We start from the raw sequence: 17,950 nt of genomic DNA on the forward strand, positions 1-17,950 counted from the left end.
GTTGACTGCTAGACATACCTCTACGACCCAATCAAAGATATTTGGCACAGTTGACTTTTAGAAGGGGGGCATCACGGGACTGAGATAAGCTGGATGGTTGTTTTAATCCCTGTTCTAGCTGTTAGAAGGTATTGGGAGCAGTGGCTACTTGAGGGCATGCAGACACGGCTAACAAGCTCTGGACGGCCCAGACAAACCACCAGTAGAGAGGATCATTTGATCCCGTGACAAGCATGAGCAGCTACCACAGTTTTGTTGTCTATCATACAGACACCGTTGGCGCCTTTATTACGCACCCCTGTCTCTGCCCGGATTATTTCCAGGTGCTATTGACAGCCTGCCATCCTAACCTTTGTTTGCCGGAGTGTCGGAAATGAGAAACCTGGACTGCAACAGACTAGAACCACATTGTATTTAGCGACGAATCTAGGTTTGGGATCCCACGACAGTTGGGTTCTAGTATGGAGGCCTCATGGTGAACGCTTCAATCCTGCCTTTGCTGTGGAGTGACACACAGTCCCCACTGCTGGTGTGATGATCTGGGGAACCATCGCGTACGACAGTCGGTCACCCCTAGTACTGATATGAGGGACACTAACAGTTCTGCCATATGTGCAAGACATCCTGTGGCCACATGTGTTCCTCTCATGTCAGGGCTTCCAACTGGCATTGTTCAGCAGGATAATGCTCGCCCCACACAGCAAGGGTCTCCCAGGAATGTCTCCTCCAGATTGTAACACTTCCTTGGCCTGTTCAGTCCCCAGATTTATCACTAATCCAGCATTTATGGGACCAGCTGGGGTGCCAGCTTTGGCAACACAGTGCAGGAAAAAGTAAGTAAACCCTTGAATTTAATAACTTGTAGATCTCCTTTGGTAGCAATCACCTTTACCGATTTTTTGTGTTATACAAGATGCAGCTTCACACTGATGTCCCCTGACTCAGACTGCTTGTCTATTCTATCTGTGTGTGCTGTGTGCAGAATCTCCAGTGTATCATATGAGATGCAGCTTCCCACTTCTCTACCCTGACTCCCATTGACTTACACTACCTATCTATGACATTTGTGTGTGTTTTGTGTGCAGAATATCCAGTCTATCCTACGAGATGAATATTGTTCATAGCCAGCTCACCCATATGCCCCAAGGTTCCCTGCTGCTCAGACTCTGCTTGTGAGCAAACCACACTATGCAAAAAGAAGTGTCTAGCGTCTTGAAGATCCTAAAATTGGGGCTGTATTCAGACATAAATTCATAACTGTACAAGTAGCCAAAGATGCAGCTACAGAGATGAAGCTTCATATTGCGCCTCCTCACACTACATGTCTGTACTATCTGTGTGTGCAGTGTGCAGAATCTCCAGTGTATCCTATGATATGCAGCTTCATATTGCTCCATCCCGACTCATACTACCTGTCTGTACAATCTGTTTGTGCTTTGTGCAGAATTTCCAGTGTATACTATAGGATGCAGGATCACACTGCTCTCCCCTGCCTCCCATGTAATTGCTGACAGGGAGAAACCTATCACAAGCAGAGGGCAGGGGAATCAGACTGAAGCAGCATCACATAGGATACACTAAAACTCTGCAGTGCATGTTAGGGGACAGAAGTTTTATGCTGCCCTTAGATAGTAATCAGAGCAGAGCAAGTGCAGTGTAATGCATTAGAGGAACCATATCTGAGGGGAAGAAAAAATCAAGATGGTACATAAATAGCAAATCACCTAAAACAGATATACAGTATAGATACCTTTTAAGACAAAGATGTTGCCAACAAATAAATACTATACCATATGCCTGATTGAGCTAAGTCTCTGTATCTGTAGTCACCCATAGGTTACAGTCACAACCTGCAGTATGGATTGTTAAAGAGACTGTCTGGGAATCAAACAGGCTCGAAACCTGTAAATGAGACGCAAAAAAAGCCTTGACTATAAAATTAAATACAAAAAACCTTGTAATCTACTTACCATATGAATTCTTTCTTTGTCGCCCTACTGCCTGCTTCGATCTTGTCATGACTGAGCCGCAGTAAAGATACGTCTCGTTCCCAATCATGTGATATCTCGGCATACAAATCAAATACTGCGAAGGCCAAAATGGAGCAATATTACATGTACGACGTGTAAGCCCGTGTTCTGCTCGACTAATCTTTGCAGGGTCTCACAAGCTGCAGATAGCGGCATCATTATTACAGATGATGAGCCGACACCGGACAGCGAGATCAGAAATGGAAAACAGCATGTTAAGAGGCCGCAGTGTCAGGTCCGGGTTAAGTGTTCCTCAGGTGCGCCTGACCCTTGATAAATTGGATTTGATGGGCCTTGGCGAGGATGTGTACAGCAGATAGACACCGATGAAACAATGAGGAGTTATCTATGTATTTCTGTGGTCGGCGCTGGACTAAGGCCTCTAAAAAACGGATCCGCAAAAAATTCAGATGACATCCGTTTGCATTCCGTATTTTGCGGAACGGAACAGCCGGCCCCTAATAGAACATTCCTATCCTTGTCCGTAATGCGGACAATAATAGGACATGTTCTATTTTTTGTGGAACGGAAATATGGACATACGTAAACGGAATGCACACAGAGTAAGTTCTGTTTTTTTGCGGACCCATTGAAGCGAATGGTTCCGCATACGGACACGAAAAGAAAATACCTTCGTGTGCAAGAGGCCTAAGGGATAGAACCTAGTGCATGGTTTACAATGTGGTGCATGGTGCAATGGTTTGTATTTCATCTACGTCAAGGCAAATATTCACTAAGTGTCTGCAAAAATGTGTAGATAGCATACGGAATGCCTACATGCAGAATAATGAGGATCTATAAATCGCTATTCGCACCACCATGCGTTTTTTTTTAGCCCCTTCTGTGCTCTTTGCCTGGTAGTAGATTCTTACCAGGTTTTATTACCATTGAAACGAATCATTTACAAGGTAGAATAATTTTGCAGCAAAATATTTTTCTAAATGGAACCAATGGATCTTTCCATTCACTGACAGTAAGCAGAGGTTTGGAAACCGTGAGATAAAATGTACGGTTCATTAGAAAGTTGTAAAACTGAATCATTAGACTGTGTCGATGGAAAATAAGAGAGCCCTTTTAAAGTCTTTTCTTATCTTTCTGCAGTGAACCAGAGGACAACTGAAATGGGTTAATTACTGCTAAAAAAAAGTTAATGTTTCTGACTTAAATGTTGTGATTTGTTGTTAAAGCTTTTATTTCTCTATGCATTGTGTATACCAAAGAACAATGAATGGGCAATATATTGTTAACACTGACGGATTTGGTTAGGTTTCCAGAGTGATGGATTTGGTCCGCCCCCTGGTTAGTGAGTCTAGTTTTTACAGAGCAACAGACAAGAGCTACATGTGCAAACTCCTGCAGACTAGACCCAAGAGAACCTTTCTCTCTGAGACTACGGCTGCCAACGCAGCAGCATCAATCTCCATATCCTATGAGACTGCATTCACATATGGTAACTGCATAAACAGCTATGCACTGAGCTCCCCCTAGTGGTGGCTGCAGGCAGACGGCTTTTTAGTAGATGGGAAGCAGGAGATTTCTCAGTGTATTTAGGGCAGTTGTCTGGTGTAAAATACATTGAGAAATATAAGATGGTCAGAATGAGCGCCGTATTTATTTACTGACATAAAGTGGGTGAGTTGTGGTGCGACTTTTTATTCGATTATTTTTTTTTATTCAAATTTCTTTTGTTTAATTAAAAAAATAAAAGTTAATTCATCAGAAATCTGTGGTGTGTGTGTGGGGGGGGTGCATTTTGCATTCTACACTGTGTGGGAGTGATTGACTCATGTATACTGGGAAACTGGGTGGGACAGGGAGGCCCATACTAAGTGTTGCTATGGGGCTATATGAGATCTGTGTACGCCCCTGTGTCCCGCAGCCTGTATTGTTTTCCGATCTTACGGGTTGACAGGTCCAGCGTTGTTCCCATAGGTCCAGGGTCATGCCGTATTTGAGCCTAAGGAGCGCCGGGGTGAAACGCTTCCAGCTTCGGATGTTCCCATCGGCTGATCAGCGGACTTCTGTGAACGCACCCTAAGTGCATCTATATCCCGCATACAGCCAATTAGCGCATTTCATTTTAATATACAGAGCAGCGGGTTGGATTCTCCTCTCTGCTGACACGGAGGGTACATGGGAATTAGTGTAACACGCTCATAATTCAGGACTTAAAAGTCACTTCTGAGGGGATAGGTATTAATAGCATGGCGCACGTGAATGTGGAACATGAAATTCAAGATGTGGCTATGTTGTTCAGAGTTACGCCGCCTGCAGCTCCTTCCAGAATAAGAGAATATCAGTCGTCAGACAGGAGACCACCATCGGAGGGCGAGGCGTGAGGTGGGGAGACCCACAGCAAACATTTCTACAATCCTAACACATAATACCCCAATTACTGCACAATTTGCAGCGTCTGCACCTCGTCCAACAGTGACAACCACAAACTGCGGACCCATTCATTCTCTATGGGGCAGGAATGGATGCGAACAGCACACAGTGTGCTGTCCGCATCCGCATTTCCAGAGCGCGCCGCCGATCTTTCGGTCAAAAAAATTGAACATGTCCTATTCTACTCCGCAATTACGGACAAGAAAAGGCATCTCTATGGGGGTGCCGGCCGGGTGACTATAGATATTTTTGACCTAACCTCGGATTGGTGGGGGTCCGACACCTGGCACCGGACCGATCATTCGAAGCTATGCAGTGTACGAAGCTGGAAGCAGGCAGCGCCGTACAATGTGTAGTGGTCATACAAGGAACTGCAGCTCAGTTTACATTCAACTGAATGGGCGCTGGGCTGCAGCACCCTGGCGCCAGAATCTAAACAGCTGAGGTGCCGGGTGTCAGACCCCTACCATTATGATATTGATAACCTATCCTCTGGATGGGATATCAATATCTGTAGCCTGAACAACCCCTTTAATTTCAAGTCATACACTTAAAGGGTCTGCACCAAGAAAAAAGCACCCCCTATGGATAGGACATAAAAAACTGATCAGTGGAGTTCTCCATCATGAGAACGGAGGTTCTGATTTCCCCCAAGCCAATGCAGCCATGGTCGAGAACGCTCGCTGCCACTCCATTCATTTTCTACTGGACAGCTGCATTGTGTACGGCCGCCCTCAGAGCTGCCATCCTATAGTCCAGGAGGGGAGCATGGCGGATGGATTTAGTGCTCATCAGAGGATTCCAACAGTCTTTAGATAAACCAGAACCTTCCTATTCACCAACAGCAAGCAGAGATTTTAAATTCTAGGACATGCGTTCAGAAGAACACTTGGACAGCGGATACTTGGATAACGACTCTGTCTCTAGACTTAGGCCTCTTGCGCATGAATGTATATTCATTCCATGTCCGTTCCATTTTTTTTTGCGGACCGTATACGGAAGCATTCATTTAAATGGGTCCGAAAAAAAAAAAACGGACGTTACTCTGTGTGCATTCCGTTTCCGTGTGTCCGTATTTCCGTTCTGCAAAAAAATAGAACATGTCCTATTATTGTCCGCATTACGGACCAGGACAGGAGTGTTCTATTAGGGGCCAGCTGTTCCGTTCCGCAAAATACGGAATGCACGCGGACGCCATCCGTATTTTTTACGGATCCGTTTTTTGCGGACTGCAAAATACATACGGTCGTGTGCATGAGGCCTTACTCCGTGTGCATTCTGTTTTCCGTATGTCCGTATTTCCGTTCCGCAAAAAAAATAGAACATATCCTATTATTTTCCGCATTACGGACAAGGATAGGACTGTTCTATTAGGGGCCAGCTGTTCCGTTCCACAAAATACGGAATGCACACGGACGTCATCTGTATATATGCAAAATACATTCCATTCGGCCTAAGGGCTCATGCACACGAATGTATTTTCTTTGAGTGTCCATTCCGGTTTTTTTACAGACCATATGTGGAACCATTTATTTTAATGGGTCCGTAAAAAAAACTGAAGTTACTCCGTGTGCATTCCGTTTCCGTCTTCCTATCATTGTCTGCGTTACGGACAAGGATAGGACTGTTCTATTAGGGGCCAGCCGTTCCGTTTCGCAAAATACGAAATGCACACGGACGTCATCTGTATATCCGCAAAATACATACGTTCGTGTGCAAGCGGCCTTACAGAATTTACCCTATATGAGGCCAGAATATTCTACCTTCGTCTTTGGGTCTGTTTCCAGGACTTTCATGTCTTCTCTACCCTTAAAGCTACTTGAATAGGCAGCCCACGAGGGTGGGGGGCTAAGCTGGGAGTCCTAGAGGAGAAGATGAAGCTGTTATTCTGCAGACATGGCTGGAAAAAGGCTGCTGCGTAGTAGGGCAGAGCGCCTGGCGATCCTTTCCTTGTACTGCCCAAAGAAGGCCTTTGTGTACTTTTGGATCTGGTGCCAACTAGTCCTGGCAGGGCTCGGATACTCCTGTAAAAACCTCATTTCGACAAGTGAAGATAAAAAAATAAAAAATGCTCTAAAAGTGGGACTAGGGTGGGGGGGGATCCGAGAGAGACAACACCATCCTCTATTCTGGGATGGCTCTTCTCACCCTTCCACCATACCAGTGGAGGACCGGGGGGGGGGGGGGGTCCCTCAACTTTTCAAAGCCGTCTCTAATATATGTAAAGAAAGCTTTTGAGAGTCATCACCAGTTAATCAGCTGTCAGCGGCCGTACAGTGACAGTCCTGCCACATTCACCAGTATGGAGCTGGGGGCTCCTTTCATCTCAATACACGCTCATCCCACCAATGGAAAGTGATGGAGGCCGCGCGTATGGCTGTGCCTCCTTATTGTCCTTGTATTATATATGTATACTGTGCCATCGGACACAGCTAAACTTTCCCCTAATCTTTCATCCACATAAGCGTACAATGAAACCTCTCACCCAGAGCAGTTCAGTTCTACCAGATGTTCTTTGAGAAGACCACCCACTGGAAGACCACTTTTAGTTTAATGGTGAATTTCTCAAAGAAGTTTCACTGCAGATTGAAAGACGGAACAGTATTTACCAGAAACGCTTTCTGTTGCCTGCAATGGGAATTCCGAAAATGTCTGCACCTTCCCTCCTCTCCGTCATCTGATTGCAGACTACAGACTGCTGGAAAATCGAATCCGTTTAGGCTGGTTTCACGCATAGTTTTTTTCAGTGTTTTTTGCCATTTTTTGGTACTTTAGAATCTATAGAGAATTAGGAAATGGACAAAGCGTTTTTTGCATGCTGTTTTTGGCATGCACTGAATATGGCGTCCCTTAGGCTTCTCTATGGGAGATTTTAAAAAACGCCTGAAAGAAAATAGCTGTATAAGGCCTCTTGCACACGACCGTATGGCTTTTTCAGTATTTACGGATGACGTCCGTGTGCATTCCGTTTTTTGCGGAACGGAACAGCTGGCCCCTGATAGAACAATACTATTCTTGTCCGTTATGCGGACAATAATAGGACATGTTCTATACTTAAACGGAACGGAAATACGGAAATGGAAGGCATACGGAGTACCATCCGTTTTTTTTGCGGATCCATTGAAATGAATGGTGCCGAATACGGTCCATATACGGAATGCAAAAAAACTGAACGGAAACGGAAAAAAGAAACGTTTGTGTGCAAGAGGCCTAAAACTGCATTGTCAATGGTTACGTGGCACCTACATTACCGCGCAGCCATTGACAATGTAGACCGACTTAACACTGCGGTACTAATTAGTTAATTGGAGCCGCTGCGGCTCGTAGGACAGCACAGCAGTCGACTGCAACACGGCCACATGGCACCCGCTGCACATTGGAGTGCATGTTGGAAAATATGATGTGTACTTGGTGGGGAAAAATCTGGGGCTGACCCTCATTTAATTTGGCTAAACCACGTGTGGACACCCGAGGAAACCAAGGCAAGATGGTGGCTCTGATATTCGTACAGGAAAAAAAAAATCTGCTCCTGTATGAATGGCAGCGCAGATTCCCACTGAAAGCAATGGGACGCAGATTCCATGTGGAAAATCTGTTGTGTGCACATGGCCTTACGGATACACGGGGACATTAGGGTAGATTCACACGTGGCAGATTTTGTTGCAGAAGTTTCTACAACTGTCCCATTCATCTGAATGGAATCTGCAGAAATCCATGGGTTTGCCTCTAAAACAACCCCACCAAGAAATAGGGAACTGATTTTCAGTTGCTGAAATTTCTGCAACCAAATCTGCCAAGTGTGAATCCACTCGTATGCAGAATGTGCAGGCTGGCGTCATTCAGAGCCCGTGCTGTGGACCGCAAATAGTGGTCCGCAATGAACAGGCACCGTCTGTGTGCATGCCGTTTGTGGAGGCAGACCCATTGACTTGAATGGGTCCGCGATCCGCAAGAGATGGTCCACACTGCAAAAAAATAAGACATGTTCTATTTTTTTGTGGTGCGAGGCGTGGACCAAAATCCCACGGAAGTGCTTTGTAGCGCTTCCGTTGGCTTCTGCTCTGTGCCTCCGCTCCATATCTTGAGGATAGCGGACTTATTCAAGTCAATGGGTCCACATCCGTGATACAGAGCGAACACAGCCACTGCCTGGATATTGTGGACCTGCTGTCAGAGGTCCGCAATATGGGCACGGGGCACACACATTCATGAGCATGAGCCCTTAGGCCTCCTGCACACGACCGTATTTTTTATCCGTTTCCGTTCAGTTTTTTTGCGTTCTGTATGCTGAACTATTCACTTCACTGGGTCGGCAAAAACAACGGAAGGTGCTTCCTATGCATTCCGTTTCCGTATTTCCGTTCAAAGATAGAACATGTCCTATTAATGCCCGCAAATCACGTTCCGTGGCTCCATTCAAGTCAATGGTTCCGCGAAAGAAAATAGAATGCATCCGTATGTCTACCGTAGCCGTTCCGTTTTTTGCGAAACCATCTATTGAAAATGTTATGCCCAGCCCAATTTTTTTAAGTACTTACTGTTTAAACATTATTGTATGCTTCTGTTTCCGTTGGCGATCCGCAAAAAATGGGTCACAAACGGAAACCAAACGGAACGGAAGCGGAACAAACGGAAACACTACTAAAACAAAGAAAAAATGGATCAGTTTAAAACGGACCGCAAAACCATACGACCGTGTGAAGCCCGTGCCCGTGCTGTGAACCGCAAATTGCGGTTCACAATGCACGGGCACCTTCCGTGGGGCAGGCGCATGGGGATCGCAGACCTAATCACTTGACTAGGAATAGAAATAGAAAAAATAGAGCATGTTCTATCTTTTTGCGGTGCGGAGGCACGGAACGAAACCCCAGAAAGCACTCCGTAGTGTTCCGTTCCGTGCTTCCGTTCCGCATCTCCGGATTTGCGGACCCGTTGAATCGAATGGGTCCGCATCCGTGATGCGGAACGACAACGGAACGGCGCCCGTGTATTGCGGATCCGCAAATGCGGTCGGCAATACGGGAACGGGACACCAACGGTCGCGTGAACGAGCCCTTATTCTGATGGATCTGATTACTATTGCCGTTTAGCAATTTCCCAAACATTTCCTGCAAAGTATTAACCAAAGTGGGGCTCGACTTTAAAGAAGTGAAATATCTTCTTGGTATTTTATTACAGCCGCATGCAAAAAAGCGGAAAAAAAAAAAGCAGCCGTCTCTTTGAGTCCTACTTGTGATCCTTTTTAACAGCTGTTAGAGGAAGAATTGAGGGGATTTCTTTTTTTATGGTGCAGGAATTAATAGAGGTTTGGAGAATTGGGTTCACGGCGACTCTGAAATCCGGAGAATGGAATTATACAGCGACAGTCATTATACTGTGATAAAAGAGGACCGTTTTACACCTGTAAAGTCAATGCACCAATAGCTCCTTTCAGCCCTGTGGCAAAGCAACCCAATGCGGAGTGCGGAGAGGTCTGTGCGGTGCCCCCCCCCCCCCTCCGCGCCGCATAATGAATTATTCCCCAATCGCTTAAAAAGTAACGACAGAAAGAGCAATTTACATCCGAAACTCTCATACATTTGATTTCATGTAAATATTCCTCAGATCAGTAAGATTGCTAGTAAAACCTAGGGCGATATTACATCTGAGCGTGCGAACACGTGAACATTGCAGCTATTCATAAGGCCTCATGCACACGACCGTTGCTGTGTTCCGTGTCCGTTGTTCCGTTTTCTGTGATTTTCTGCGGACCCATTGAAAACTCGGAAAATGCACCGTTTGTCATCCGCGTTCGTGATCCGTGTTTCCAGTCCGTCAAAAAAATAGGACCTGTCCTTTTTTTTTCACGGACAACGGTTCGCGGACCCATTCAAGTCAATAGGTCAGTGAAAAAACACGGAGGCACACAAGATTGTCATCCGCGTCCGTGATCCGTGTCCGTTTTTTTCCTATCATTTTCAAAGCAAACTTGACTTAGATTATTTTTTTCATTTTTCTTATCTGGTGATCCTCCAAAAATCAAGAAAGACACACGGGAAAAAAAACGGAAACGGAACAACGGAACTCCGTTTTGCGGACCGTGAAAAAATACTGTCGTGTGCATGAGGCCTAACCCTGTGATAGTTTCCTTAGTGCAGTGATGCCGCTATTACCGAATTATCGTAATGAATAGTCCCCCAGAGCGTTTAGCTTGGGGGACACATGGGGGCACAGGCACCTATGTTATATATGTAGGTTATGTGTATATTAGTACGTTTTTAGGTGTGTATATGTATATATATATATGTATATATATATACATACGGTATATGTGTGGGATATATATATATATATATATATAGGTAGTGCCTCCTCGTCCCCGTCCCCCTCCCCCTCTGTCTCTTTTCCCGCTCTTTTACTTTAGGGTAACCTGTGAAGGTGTTCTGAGGTAACCGTTTTTTTCCAGTTCTTGGATGTTGGTTGGCTGAAGAATCCTGGAAGCTGATTGGTGGAGAACGGTTGCTGGGGGAGAATTCCAGAGCTGTGATTTGTTGTGATGCTTGGTGCGGGAATCCATTTATATTTCAGGTGCTCCAGTGGTTCGAGGCCAGTCTGAAGAAAGAAGAGGAGCATCGCCCCGCGGTTCGGAGGCGGACCCATTCACTTCAATGGGGCCGCAAAAGATGCGGACAGCACTCCGTGTGCTGTCCGCATCCGTGGCTCCGTTCCGCGGCCCCGTTAAAAAAAATATAACATGTCCTATTCTCGTCCGCGCTTTGCGGACAAGAATAGGCATTTACATTGCCGGCGCCCGTTCCGCAAATTGCGGAAGGCAACACGGGGGCGGCTTCCGTTTTTTGCGGCCGTGTGCATGAGGCCTTAGTGGGGCGGAATCACTCAGTGTAGCTGGGTGGATGTAGTTCTAATTAATTGATTATGCTTATGGCTTATTGAATTAACTATTTATTGGAGACGTATTTATAATTATTTACTATAATTGATTCTGGTGTTAATTTAATTAAGGTAACCCATAATAAAGCATTGCGGCCATTATTTATCCATTGTGGTGTCTTATTCACTGTTAGTAAGTTCTTTGAGGAGGGTGCGATGTGCCTCCAAGTGCTTTCAATCGTGGCAGATTCTTTGATCGGCATTGTGGGTGTTCCCTCCAAATTGAGCACCCTTGAATTTCTAGCATAAGGCCCCTTTCACATTAAGTCCGGCGATCCGACTCAGTTTCCCTCCAGCGTAGTTTATAGAACGCCAGAAAGAAACTGAAGCTAGAACCGAGACCATCGTTTTCTAGGGGGAGCATTCATATTCATCTGGCATATCGCCAAATACCTGCATGCTACGTTTTTCTGTCTGGCGCTATAAGTCTATAGATGCCAGACCTGTGCACTAAGAGCACATACACATATATATAGTTCTGTCCGGAAACTGACGTATGAGCACAGAGGGGGTGAGGGTGGACTCACACATGGCAGGTTTTTTATTTCTTTTTTTGCAGAAATGTGTGCAACTGAAAATCATTTTTTTTTTTTTGGGCAGCATGCACATTAATTTCTGCATGTTATGGCTCATGCACACAAAAAATATGGGTGACGTCCGTGTGCATTCCATATTTTGCGGAACGGAACGGCTGGCCCCTAATAGAAGAGTACTATCCTTGTCCGTAACGCGGACAATGATAGGACGTACGGAAACGGAAAGCACACGGAGTAAGGGCTCGTTCACACGGGCACCGTTTTGTGTGCATTCCGCATCACGGATGCGGACCCATTCACTTCGATGGGTCCGCAAATCCGGAGATGCGGAACGGAAGCACGGAACGGAACACTACGGAGTGCTTCCTACGGTTCCGTACCTCCGCACCGCAAAAAAAAAGATAGAAAATGGAAAATGCTCTATCCTTTTGCGGAACGGAGGGATCGCGGACCCATTCAAGTGAATGGGTCCACGATCCCCATGCGGCTGGGCCACGGTCGGTGCCCGTGCATTGCAGACCGCAATTTGCGGTCCACAGCACGGGCACGGGCTTCACACGTTTATGTGAACGAGCCCTAACTTCTGTTTTTTTTTTACAGACCCATTGAAATAAATGGTTCCGCATACGGTCTGTAAAAAAAACGGAATGGACAAGGAAAGAAAATACATTCATGTGTATGAGCCCTTAGGCTGAATGGAAAAGTTGCAGAAATTCTTGCAACAAAATCTGCGACATACATTGCAAAATATGCAGTTTTACCACTTTTTAGTTTCTTTTCCGTGTTTTTTTTTTTCCCCTTCAGACATCAGATTATGAAGGATTTCAAGTTGCACAGTGGCCAAAACCATCCTACATGCAGATTGGTATTTATTTATTTTTAAGACTACATGCACACGAACGTTGAGTGTTTTGCGGTCCGCAAAACACGGATGGCGTCCGTGTGCGTTCCACAATTTGCGGAACGGCACGGACAGCTATTGATATAACTGCCTATTCTTGTCCGCAAAACAGACAAGAATAGGACAGGTTCTATTTTTTTTGCAGACCACGGAACGGAGCCACGGATGCGGACAGCACACGGAGTGCTGTCCGCATCTTTTGAGGCCCCATTGAAGTGAATGGGTCCGCATCCGAGCCTCCAAAACTGCGGCTCGGATGCGGACCAAAAAAACGGTCGTGTGCATGAAGCCATACAGAATCGGAATGCACACAGAGTACCTTTGTTTTATTTTGTGGACCCATTTTGAAAATGGGTCCGCAAAAAAAACGGAACGGGCACTGAATGAAAATGCGTTCATATGCATGAGGCCTAGGGCCCAGTTCACACTTCAGTTATTTGCTTAGTGATTTCCATCAGTGATAGTGAGCCAAAACCAGTAGTGAAGCCTCCAAAGAGATAAAGGCCTCATTCACACGGGCGAGATTTCCGCGCGGGTGCAATGCGTGAGGTGAACGCATTGCACCCGCACTGAATCCGGACCCATTCATTTCTATGGGGCTGTGCACATGAGCAGTGATTTTCATGCATCACTTTTGCGTTACGTGAAAATCGCAGCATGCTCTATATTGTGCATTTTTCACGCAACGCAGGCCCCATAGAAGTGAATGGGGCTGCGTGAAAATCGCAAGCAAGTGCGGATGCAGTGCGATTTTCACGCACGGTTGCTAGGAGACGATCGGGATGGGGACCCGATCTTTATTATTTTCCCTTATAATATGGTTATAAGGGAAAATAATAGCATTCTTCATACAGAATGCATAGTACAATAGGGCTGGAGGGGTTAAAAACTCACCTTAATCCACTTCATCGCGCAGTCGGCATCTCTTCTGTCTTCTTCTTTGAGGAATATGACCTTTGATGACGTCACTACACTCATCACATGGTCCGTCACATGATCCATCACCACGGTAAAAGATCATGTGATGGACCATGTGATGAGCGCAGTGACGTCATCAAAGGTCCTATTCCTCAAAGAAGACAGAAGAGATGCCGGCTGCGCGAACAAGTGGATTAAGGTGAGTTAAATTATTTTTTATATTTTTTTAACCCCTCCAGCCCTATTGTATTAAGAATGCTGTTATTTTCCCTTGTAACCATGTTATAAGGGAAAATAATACAATCTACACAACCTTGAACCCAAACCTGAACTTCTGTGAAGAAGTTCGGGTCTGGGTACCACATTCAGTTTTTTATCACGCGCGTGCAAAACGCATTGCAACCGCGCAATAAAAACTGAACAACGGAACGCAATTGCAGTCAAAACTGACTGCAATTGGGTACCTACTCGCGCGGGTTTGCCGCAACGCATCCGGACCTTATCCAGACACGCTCGTGTGAAAGAGGCCTAAGGCTACATTCACACAAATGTATTTTGTTTTTATGTCCGTTCCGTATTTTTTTGCGGATTTGATGAGAACCCATTCATTTTAATGGGTCTACAAAAAATGCTGACAGCACACCGTGTTCTGTCCGCCTCTGTATGTCCATTCCGTAGCCCTGCAAAAAAATAGAACATGTCCTATTCTAGTCCGTTTTGTGGATAAGGATAGGCATTGTTATAATGGATCTGCAAAAAAAACGGATGCCATACGGACGTCATCTGTTTTTTTTTTTTTTTTTATGATCTGCAATTTGCAGACCGCAAAACACATACGGTCGTGTGAATGTAGCCTAATGGAAAGATTTGCACCTGTTCTGTGTTTTTGACCCGCACCTGGTTTTGGCTCCCAATAAAGCCTCATTTACATATCAGTGTTCCACGGCGTGTGCTGTACGTGTTCTCCACGGACACCACACGTCCCCATTCATTTTAGGGCTCATTCACACGACCGTATGTATTTTGCGGTCCACAAAAAATGGATCCGAAAAAAATACGGATGATGTCCGTGTGCATTTCGCATTTTGCGGAACGGAACAGCCGGCCCCTAATAGAACAGTCCTATCCTTGCCCGTAATGCGGACAATAATAGGACATGTTCTATTTTTTTGCAGAACGGAAATACAGACATACGGAAACGGAATGCACACTGAGTAACTTCCGTTTTTTTTGCGGACCCATTGAAATAAATGGTTCCGCATACGGCCCGCAAAAAAAAAGAAGGAACGGGCACGGAAATAAAATTCATTCGTGTGCATGAGACCTTAGGCTACATTCACACAAATGTATTTTGTTTCCGTGTCCGTTCCGTTTTTTCGCAGATTGGATGAGGACCCATTTATTTAAATGGGTCCACAAAACATACGCATCCGTATGTCCGTTCCGTAGCCCCGCAAAAAATGGAAGGATCCTCAAAAAAAACGGATGCTACACGGATCGTCATCGGCATATATTTTGCGGACTGCAAAATACATACGGTCGTGTGAATGTAGCCTTATGTGTATACTTAAACATCAGTTTTTACCATGGTCCGTGGGTTCGTGTTTTTAGCATGGAGGCATGCTCTATTTTGTCTGTGTTCACGGATCCATCACGCCCTTTATGGTCTATGGGTCCGTGGAAGCCATGGATGCCATCCGTGTCGCATCTGTGTTTCACGGATCATTAGAAAGAGATGTTTTGAAAATTATTTTTCAGCTGTGCAGGGTCAGTGAAAGACGGATGGCACACGGAGCACACACAGATCCTTCACAGGCAGCTTCACGTATGCATCACTGAGCACCTTCTCGCGGATTTTAGCGCGGACACGGATGTGTGAATGAGGCTTAACTGATGGAAATAACTGGTGTGAACTCAGCTTAATATATCTTATAGTGTCATCTCTTTAACAGTACATCCAGAGGTCCTGCGCTATGTTTTTGTGCAGAATTTTTTTTAAGAATCTTCTAAAGAGCCTCCATTGCAGATGTCAACGCTGCCTAAAAAAACTAGTGTGTTAACTAACCTGTAATCTGCTGCACAGAGAATGGACAGGACAAATGGTCGCCTGGTATCATCACCATGTGTCAGAGTAATATATATAATTTATTTATTTTATGCACTTATATAGCGCTACTATATTCCGCAGCGCTTTACAGACATTAGCATCCAACTGTCCCCAATGGAGCTCACAATCTAAAGTCCCTGTCAGTATGTGGGAGGAAACCGGAGAACCCGGAGGAAACCCACGCAAACACGGGGAGAACATACAAACTCCATGCAGATGTTGTTCTTAAAGGAGCCCAGCGCTGCAAGGCACCAGTGCTAATATATATCCGTATATATATATGTGTGTAAGGGCTCGTTCACACGACCGTATGGCTTTATCAGTGTTTTGCGGGCCGTTTTTTTAATAGATCTTCCGTTTTTTTGTTTCAGTAGTGTTTTCAGTTCCATTCCGTTTTTCCGTTCCGTTTTTCCGTATGGCATATACAGTATACGGTAATTACATAGAAAAAATTGGGCTGGGCATAGCATTTTCAATAGATGGTTCCGCAAAAAAGGAACGGATACGGAAGACATGCGGAGTACATTCCGTATGTATTTTGTTTTGTTTGTTTTCTTGCGGAACCCTTGACTTGAATGGAGCCACGGAATGTGATTTGCGGGCAATAATAGGACTTGTTCTTTCTTTGAACGGAAAAAACTGAAATACGGAAACGGAATGCATATAGAGTACATTCATTTTAATTGTTCCGTATACGGAACTCAAAAAAACGGTCCATATACGGAATGCAAAAAACGTTCGCATGAACGAGCCCTAAAGAAAGAGATGCAAATTATCTTTGAACAAGGCCACCAGATGTGTACTCTGCACTTCACCTGGAAAAGTCCTGACTGATAAATCCAGCCAAATAAATAAAATATAATCTGTTCAATACATTTTATTTATCGATTTTATCTGTTGCTATTTACAAAATAACAAATACATTCTATATTATCGTATGGTGTTCTATAAAAGGATACAAACGTGCATTATGTCTGCACCAGTTCAATCCGAATCCCTTTTTACAGGATCCAAAATGATCACAAAAGAGGATCGATCATTCGCATCAGTAGGTAATCTGCCTTCAATGCACTAAAAAAATCGAAGGAAAACCTCCAACTAGTGCATTCAAGGCCAGAAAGTAGATGCCATTTATTTCCATAACGATATACAGCGATGATCTGTGTATTAAAGCGCTGCGACTATTTGATCAAGTCGACTGAAATCTTGGGTGACATCGATCGGATGCCAATTTGCTGTGCCATGATTGCCCATGGATGTCGTGCAGACGATCATATTGCATCGAAACCGCTTTGTCTATGGCCAAGGTCTGATGAGCTGGAAGGAGCAGGGACACAAAGGGGACACAGAGGAGACATCTCTGCTGCTTTGTGCAGACACATAGGAGGCTTCACCACTGATTGTCTTCCCTGGAGAGGATCCCTGGGAACATAAATTAATTCTCATTACACACAAATTAAAAGCATCTCTGGCCGGACTGCTGGCATGATAAGGATGATGATGAGGATGAGGATGATGATGATGAGACAGGGAGGATCCCTGCAGCCCACACATTGCACCCAGCACATCTGCCATCCTTACCTGTCTCTCCACTGTGTCCAGGTGACTAGTATCTCCCTGGAAGCTCCTCTTATTTTAAGTGACAGGAGCAATCTGCCTGCTGTAATCACTGCTCTAATGAGAGGCTGCAAGGTGACACTGGTGGCCAGAAGTGACAGCGACACCGGGGAAAGGAAGGTTTGGTCCGATTCTCAGTCCTTCTATGTCAAGAACTGTGTGCCGAGAAATAGAGATAATAATAAACTATTACAAGCCAAGAAAACAAAAGACATAATAATTAGACTCATAATATGACTAAATAATAACACTACTAATAATTAGAATAATACGAAATAATAACATAGTAATAATAATACTTGTCATCATAATACTAAATAATAATAACAATAATAATAATCATTACTATTAATACTAATAATAACTATAATTATAATAATACTGACAAAACTATTTATCATAATACTACTAAATACTAACAATACTAATCATATACTAAATAATAATAATAATAATAAATAACAAAAACAATAATAATCATTACTATTAATACTAATAACAATAATTGTAATAATACAACAAT

This window comes from Bufo bufo, chromosome 1 (assembly GCF_905171765.1).
Source record: "Bufo bufo chromosome 1, aBufBuf1.1, whole genome shotgun sequence".
Lineage (NCBI taxonomy): Eukaryota > Metazoa > Chordata > Amphibia > Anura > Bufonidae > Bufo > Bufo bufo.